Raw genomic sequence first — 8,858 nt, forward strand, 5'->3', positions numbered from 1 at the left:
TATAAAACACCATAGCGCAAATTCATCAGTACGTTTGAATGTATTGGTATGCAAGTGAGGTAGGCTGAATGCAATGGTTAATATGCATGAATAATACTAACTAACTGAGTCTCATGAACATGAGAATATATGCATGAATACATAACTATAACTGATATCCTGATAACATTGACTCATGAATTTTGATATCTTGGGTTTACTGATATTAAATGACTAAGTCTATTGAGTACTGAGGTACTGATGTCATATTACTGATAAAGGAATGACTATGTTTTATTGTTTTGACTATCAAGAACTGGTCTGATTGACTATATCTGGCAGTCCTAAAATCTGAATATTTGTAACATAAATTTCATATATTTGATATACTACTAACTAGGTGAAAATTTTTGACAGTCCTAATTCTGATGAAACTAGCTGAGGTTCGTAATAAGCTGAGCGACTATATTTGATAGTTCTGAAACTGTAGAACTAAATTGATTTCTTTTATTAAGATTGGATCAGAAACTGAGACTATAGGAGGTAATGATCTAATCGACATGCCCCAAAACTGAACTGGTGGGGTCCAACCAGTAACCCTAGATGGAAGGGTGTCATTTCTGTGCCATGGGTAAAGAAAAGATGTGAGTAAACCCTCTCTGACGGGGAACTCTTCCATCAACCCCCTAGTTGAAAAACTCGGATGAGGTGTATAATCCCTAAACTAGTAAGGTACATCTCAACTACGTTGGCTACATAGTTCTAGAATGCAAAGATTTCTTGTAATTATCATACCCTCTACTGGCTAACAGGTGAGTCCCTATCCTTGGGTTAACTCAATGCTGAATCCTACTCCCAACTAAAGAGACACTGAACTGATTTAAACTGAATTAAACTATTACTGATAGTATTGTTTAGTGGTTTTGAATAGAGTTCACTAAATTTTCATTGACTGACGAAATACGACTGAGATCCGATAGTTGACTGAGATTACTAAGGTTACTGAGATTACCGAAGGTACTGAGATTACTGAGTTTTCCTATGTCAAGTAACTGACTGAATTCTAATAATCATGGCTTGACTGAGAGTATTGTGAAAACTGAAATAAGCTCTAGGCGCACAACTAAATTTTTAGGTACAAGTACCCCTAGGACTCAATAGAATGAAACTGACAAGTCTTGACACTTATTGAACACGTGATCAATATCAACAATTCCTAATACAATAAGTTGGAGATTTCATGAAGCCCATGTTTATCAACCTAATCTCATGAACATTCCATCAAATACTCATAATGCATACAATATCATAGAAGTCATTCTTGGTCATAAGGGTAAAGTATGCATTTATTAATCGAGTCATAATTGAGCTATAATACACAATTTCTATCCTCTTTGGCATTTTGTCAAAAACCTTACATGCAAAACTTAGGGCATAGGTGCATCCATAAACTTACACATCATAAACAATTCAATTAATGTATTTCAACTTTCATGCAAACTTAGTTTAATAAAAAAAACACATAAAGATTCCAACTTGGGAATTATACAACAAGATAAACATGGTTACAAGCCACCCAAAACATAAGTATCATGTTTTATAATTTGAAAGAGGGATCTTGGATTTCATGGATAAAAGGAATCCATAAATTAACACTAGACATACTTTAGTTCTTGATTTTATGAAGATTGATGGAGAATTTCTTGAATTTGAGTATTGAATTTGAATCCTTAATTGAAAACCCTAACTTGTTCTTGAGAGGAAATTGAGAAAGACACTATATTTTGGTTGAATTGGGATACATCCCGTGTTTTAGAATTTTATAGGGCTGGAAATTTGACCCTTCTTCCCTTAATAATGCGGACATTTAATGACTGAAATGGGGCATCGACGCTTTTATCGATGTAGCACGTCGATTGAATCAACACAATGATCGACGCATCACACCATCATCACATAGAATCTCTATACTTTGACCCTGGTAACCTGCAATAATATCAACCAATGCGATTAGTGACATGGTGCGGCAAGATCGCATTGATCCACTATTTTGGGCTTCCAAATGTGGTCTAAACATGGTCCAACAAATCCAAAACTTGTTCGGGATCACTTATTGACCTTCCTAGTCATGCATTAGCAATAACATAGACCATTAAAGGACGTTAAGGTCACGAAATGAGACTGCAAAATGTTGAAGGCTAAAATAAACTAAGACTTGAAACTTAGCTAAAACCTTCTAAGTATGGGATCCCCTTAACAAGCATAAGTGAACTGAATTAAGATTATGATTTTGTGGGGTTTTACAATGCTCGAAAGTCACCCACACAACTCAATTTTTAGTTATCACATGCAATTAGGGTTTCTGGCTCCAAGGGTGAATAGAAAATAACCGATTCTCTACTCGGGATACATAAAATAGACCTACTTCAGGTACTGATATATGGTGATTAGTACACCTTGATCTAAAGTTGTCAAGATGCGATCACCATGACCTCTCCACAATATGCATAGTGCAATCTCCATGCACCTTGCGCGATCACCAAGCACCAAATATAAAAAAACTTAGGAAATTTTCCAAGTTTGCAACAACATCTTAAGACTCATTCGAAATCTAATTTTTGCAAATAAAATATGTAACCACACTAAATTTGAAATTTTAGAATTGTTGTCAAAGTTTGATTTTCCATCCAAAGCTCGTTTAGACAAAATGTCAGTCCTAAACCTAAACTTCCAAATTTTCAACTTTTTGAATAATAGGTCGAAATGAGTCCGAGCTTATTGGGAACTAAATCAAATGTCTTCCTACCCTAAAATTTATATTGTGGATTTCCTGCCGCAGTCAAAATTTGTATCTGAGGTTGTTTTATCAAAGTATTTGCTTGGTGGCCATTTGAAATCAATGAAGACATCAAAAAAGGTAATTGGTTCTAAAAGACAAATGAACTGCCCAGTAACCAAACTATCAGTCCTAACAAGTCATAAATGACTTAGGGATACTATGGAGAAGTTCAAACAGTGAAAATAAAAGGAATTATTAAAAATCACTTGAATGGTCTTTAAAATTTCCACTACTTAATGGACTTTCTTCCTCGAAAGTCAATGGATAGAAAGAATCTCAAGAGCTCAAAGGGATGAGGTACTAAGACCTCAATCACCAATCATGACTTCTTATGTAACCTCCACAAATAGGGATAACTTCTAGGGGATTTTGCAACAAGTATCCCTTTTAAAACTAACACTCTCACTTCCCTTCTAAACAATCAAAACTTAACATCAACGGCTAATTGGCCTCCAACTAAACCAATAAGGCTGATGCATGAAAATCTAAACCATAACACATTGATACCATCTCAACAAGCATAGTTAAATAATGGCTCATCCAATCTAAAAATAACCCAATAAATGAGTCATACCACCGACTCCCAATCAGATATTGACTTATTGGGCATCATTACATCATCATAATATCCTCAATCCTTATCTGGTATCATCACATAATCATAATATACTCTACCAATATCAGTCATTATCACATCATCATAATATCCCCCGACCCTATCGGGCATCATCACATTATCATAATATCATTTGACCTTGTCGAACATCATTATGTCATCATCATATCCTTTGACCTTTCAGGGATTCATAGCATAGTAATATCTAAATCAATGCCACTAATAAAGAGCGAGAACCATTAGGGTTAAAGTAAAGTGCAAGGCTGAAGAGGGGTAAAGTAAACAACAAGCCCCATGAAGGCTAGGGAAAATGATCATGAAAAGAGAAATAAGGTAGAGTATATTTCTATAATTATTAATTCATTATCAATATAAAATCCTTAGTAAGTTTATATAAAATAGGTACAGGGATTTATATTGTGGCTAGAAAGAGTGTAAATCAATAATTCTATTGCCTCAAGTGAATGTTGGGACTAAATAATTATAAAAGTATACAAAGGATTAGAATATCTCATGACTAGAGCTAATAGTAGTATCATATCATGGGCCAAAATATACCTAGGTCAAACCATTAGAACATGATTATTATCCTTTTTTACACATTAAACTTATTCATTAAATTAGGCAATTATCATTATGAAGAAGTCCATTTTTAGATAGGAAGTAGGCGTTAGACCTTAATTAGTGACAACAATAATAAGATTATAATCTAATTGGAATTATATCAATTATCGATACAACAATCATGAATGGAAAAAATCTATGCATGCCATCACTAGTAGTCTGTCAATGAAATCATAAGCATCATACCGCATCTTCCTTCGTCCCATACTGAAGAGATGTGTATATAGACATACACACACACATATATATACATATATAACTAAAATGCATTCTTTACAAGAATAATTTATTCTTGGATGTCCAAATCATATCATCTCACGACCTTCGGCCCTAATGTGTTCAAAATAATCATAACTTTATAATCATGGACATAGGCCCACATACACACTCGGAACTCAAGTCAATACACATATATCTATAATCATCTCATAAATATTAGATATATGTGGGTTGACTAATGCTCCATTTGATTTTATTCATCTTATAAATAAGGTGTTTGGACAGTTTTTTGATCTATTTGTCAAAGTATTTATTGATGATATACTTGTATATTCTAAGAGTAAGGAAATTATACCAGTCACCTCCAAATTGTATTGTCTACTAAAATTTCTAAGATTGAGTTTTGGTTGAATTTTGTCAATTTTCTGGGTCATGTTGTATTTCTGATGGGATCAAGGTGGATTCTTGAAAGTTTAGGCAATTAAGAAATAGCCAAGACCCATGAATCCAATCAAAATTCGAAGCTTCTTGGGATTCATTGGATATTATAAAAGGTTGGTAGAGAGCTTCACATCTATTACTGCTCCATTGATAAGATTGAATATGAAAAAGGTCAAGTTTTGGTGCTTTTATACTTGTGAGGGCCGTTTTAAGAAGTTGAAAGGTAAGTTGACCTCTGCACTAATTTTGACCCTGCTTGAGGGTACTATGGGTTTTGTTTTATATTTTGATGTGTTCGATGGGGGACTAGGTTTTTTTTTATGCTGCACGGTAAGTTTGTAGCCTATGCTTTTACAATTCTTAAGGTTCATAAGAGGAATTACCCGAATCAGTTCTTAGAGTTAGCTGTTTAGTTTTTGCCTTTAGGATTTGGCACCACTATATGTATGGGTGAATGTGGATATCTATTCATATCATAAAAGTTAGCAATTTATGATTACTAAGAAGGAGTTTAATCTCAGGCAGAGACAGTGGCTTGAGTTGATTAAGGATTGTGACATGAGTCTTTACTACCATATTGGAAAAGCTAATATTGTTGTTGATTCTCTTATTAGGCTACCCATGGGGAGCTTATCTCACGTGGATAAGGATAAGCGAGGATTGGTGAAGGACATTCACTAGTTGGATAACTTAGGAGTTTATCTTTTTGACTATAAGTATGGAGGATTAATTTTTCAAAAGGTGGTTAAGTCATCCCTTGGTGCTGAAGAGAAGAAGAAGCAGGCTTTGGATCCCATTCTAATGTAGATAACGTCAAGGATGATGTGGGTTAAGAAAAATTCAGGGAATTTGATATTGGGGGAGATAGTATCTTGAGGTATTAAGGTAGGTTGTGTGTTTATGATGTGTAGGGGAATCGAGAAAGGATTTTGGTTGAGTCTCACGAGTCTAGGTTTATAGTTCATCCGAGTTTGACAAAGATGTACCATGACTTGAAGCATATCAATTGGTCAAGCAATATGAAGAAGGATGTGGAAAATTTTGTGGCCAAGTGTATTGTCTATTGATAACACTCAACTCACTCTAATAATAGAGGGGTGAGGCGGTGATTGTAAAGTAACCCAATTTAAATTAGGGTCGAATCTCAAGGAGTAAATTATAGACCTTAAACCCTGTGGGTGCTCAAATTACTATGAGGTTACTCGAAATGCTAACAAAAATGACATGTAAAATAAAATGGGGGGATTTGTTTGGAAAATTTTTGTACAATCATTAGCAAATGATCAAGAGATGACACTTTCGTTTTAAGCAACAATGTTAGGGGAAATCTTGGGATTATGTCTACCTAAAGGTAAAAGAATATGGGTTAATGATATTTTATCATGAAATTTAGTTGTTAACTAAAGGATAAGGTAGGTCAAAGGTCATTGTAGTTAATCTTTTGATAAAACCAAAATGATTTCACCCTTTTGATCTTTCGAGCACCTAACAAGTGTGAAATTCATAATCACCTGAAACCTAAATTAAGGATCCTTATTTATAGGATGATGCTCTTGACATGATTTATACTCCTAATACACTTATTTCTAAGATTCCAAAAGGGAGTAAACCATAAGCTTAATTCTCTATCATTGGCTTGTTCCCCTATAACCCTCTTTCGAGGATGTTATGGGTTACCTAATATTCACTTTCAACCCTCTTTTGAGGATAGTAAAGGGTTTCTAGAGTTTGGGATTTTCGCCCATCAAACCCATTTGGAGATTTGGGGCTTTCACCCATAAACTTCAAACTCATAAGATCAAGCTGGTGAAATCCTTACTCAACAACCAACAGTCATGCAAACACAATAATATCCACACACAAATTACACTCTAGTATAACATAATCCCAGGACTAAATAGTTAGCTACTCATTAGATAAGGGAAAATAATTTTACCAAGTAGTGCATACATGGAATTCATAATAAAAGAGGGTAAAATAATCTTCAATTTACTAACTTCCCTTTGGAACAAAATTAAAAATTGAACAATCAAATTTCCACCCCAAATTCTAGGGTTCTTCCACACACTCTAAATTGTTTTGAATTATCCATATAAATCTTGCTTGAGCTGTCTAATTTACGACAATACGCTTTACTCATTCCTCCCGCTAGGCCACAGTCGCGAAACTTTTGGCAGCGATCACATTACCGCGGTCGTGGCTATAATTGAGCAATTGCATTATGTTGGACTAACTTGACAGACCACAATCACATTTCTTTGACTTCAATCGTGCTACCTAAGGCTAGGTAAATTATATCCTTAGCTGACAGTAATTGCGGTGTTCTGACCGCGATCGCGGTACCCAAGGGCCTTTCTTCTCTAAGTGTTCAGCTGCACTTTTCCTGCTCCCTTTTGATCTTTGTAAACTTCAATCCACATCTTTAAACATAATAGACCCTATGCTTGATAAGAGTGGATATTAGAGCATTTAATCATACATATGTCTCATTTATTCAAGCGCGAATGAGTGGTAAAATCACCACTCATCAACACCCCCAACATAAAGCTTTTGCTTGTCCTAAAGCAATACTTCCATTTACCATGAGATAATAAGCATTGTACAGTACCTTTAAAGATCCAATTAACTTCCAATATAGTCTCAATCATAGGTAGCTCATTGTGAAAAGGCTAAGCTAAATTCATTACACCCTTAATTAAGGAGTTCTCAAGGATGCGTTAGACTTTAAAGAACAACCAAGTAAAAATGACTACTACTCTAGAGGTGGCTCATTTTTTACCACAATTAAGTTATACTCTATTTGCTTCATTTCTCAGGAGGCGACAAAAATCTACCACCTAAGCTTTTTCAAATGCCATCCTCACAAGAAAGAGAATTTCTACACACCAAACTACCAAATATATAACAAGGTCTTTTGAGTGCAAGTACTCTCTCCCTCACAAAAGAAATCTAGATGCAACAAGTGTCATACCATAGGCTTGCCCGTATTTTTAATCGCCACTACAAGGAAAGTAAATGGTCAAAGATCTCAAAGGACTTTTTAAGATTGTAATGTAGTTTGGGTTAGGGTAGGATATCATTGAGGAGCAACATTGCTATACCCTTTCTTTAACAACTTCTTCATTCTTGACAATCTCCCTTTTCTACCAACGGCCACACTTCTTTATTTTCTTACTTTATATATGCCTATTTTTTATAATTCCATAGTTCACCACTTTTCTCTTACTTCGTATTCTTGAAACTTTTGTGAAATTCATTTCTTTGATGGACTCATTCCTTTTTGATTCATGTATTTTCACGGTTTAGGCTCATAAGGCATTTTAGTAACAACTTTTCGGCCTCAGACTTTCTTCCATCAACCTTTACAACCCTAAACTTTCGCTTTTAGCCTCAATTTACATTGATAAGTTCAAGGAGGGTTTGGTTAAAAAGGGGGATAGAAAAATGCGTCACGATTTTTAATGAGTTTGCCAACGAAAGGTCCCAAGGCTTAAAGTGGGTACTAGGGATGATAATCATGCATAGGTAGGCTTTCCAAGCTAGAAAGGGTTGCAAATTCACAAAGATGGCCTAAGATCATTTCTCCAACCACCTACAACATAAATTTAGTTTGAAAGACTACCTAGGAAAGTTCTAGATAACACAGGTACACAAGAGATAAATGCTAATTACTCACCACACATCGCATGCAAAATTGACTAAGGGAGGTCAAATGTCCCTCTCGATAGACACAAAAGTGGAGTATTTATCACTATTCAACAACAACAACAACAACAAACCCAGTGTATTCCCATATTGTGGGGTCTGGAGGCGGATAAGATGTACGCAGTCCATACCACTACTTCAAGAGAATTAGAAACGCTATTTCCGATAGACCCCTGGCTCAAGACAAGGAATAATAGACAAATACTTAATAAAGCATGAAACAAGATATCAAGACAAAAATATGCCACCGACAAGGGATAATAAATAAAGAATAGTAAACACATTCATAATAAAGCATTCAACAAGGTGTCCTAGCAAGAATAATACATCTACCAACTAATGTCCTACCCCAACGACTAAAACTGGCACAAGCCTTCCATCCTAATCCGCGCCCTCCAGATCTTCCTATCTAGGTTCATGTCCTTAATTAGTTGT

The sequence above is a fragment of the Capsicum annuum genome, unplaced genomic scaffold (assembly GCF_002878395.1).
Source record: "Capsicum annuum cultivar UCD-10X-F1 unplaced genomic scaffold, UCD10Xv1.1 ctg82426, whole genome shotgun sequence".
NCBI classification, from domain to species: Eukaryota; Viridiplantae; Streptophyta; class Magnoliopsida; order Solanales; family Solanaceae; genus Capsicum; species Capsicum annuum.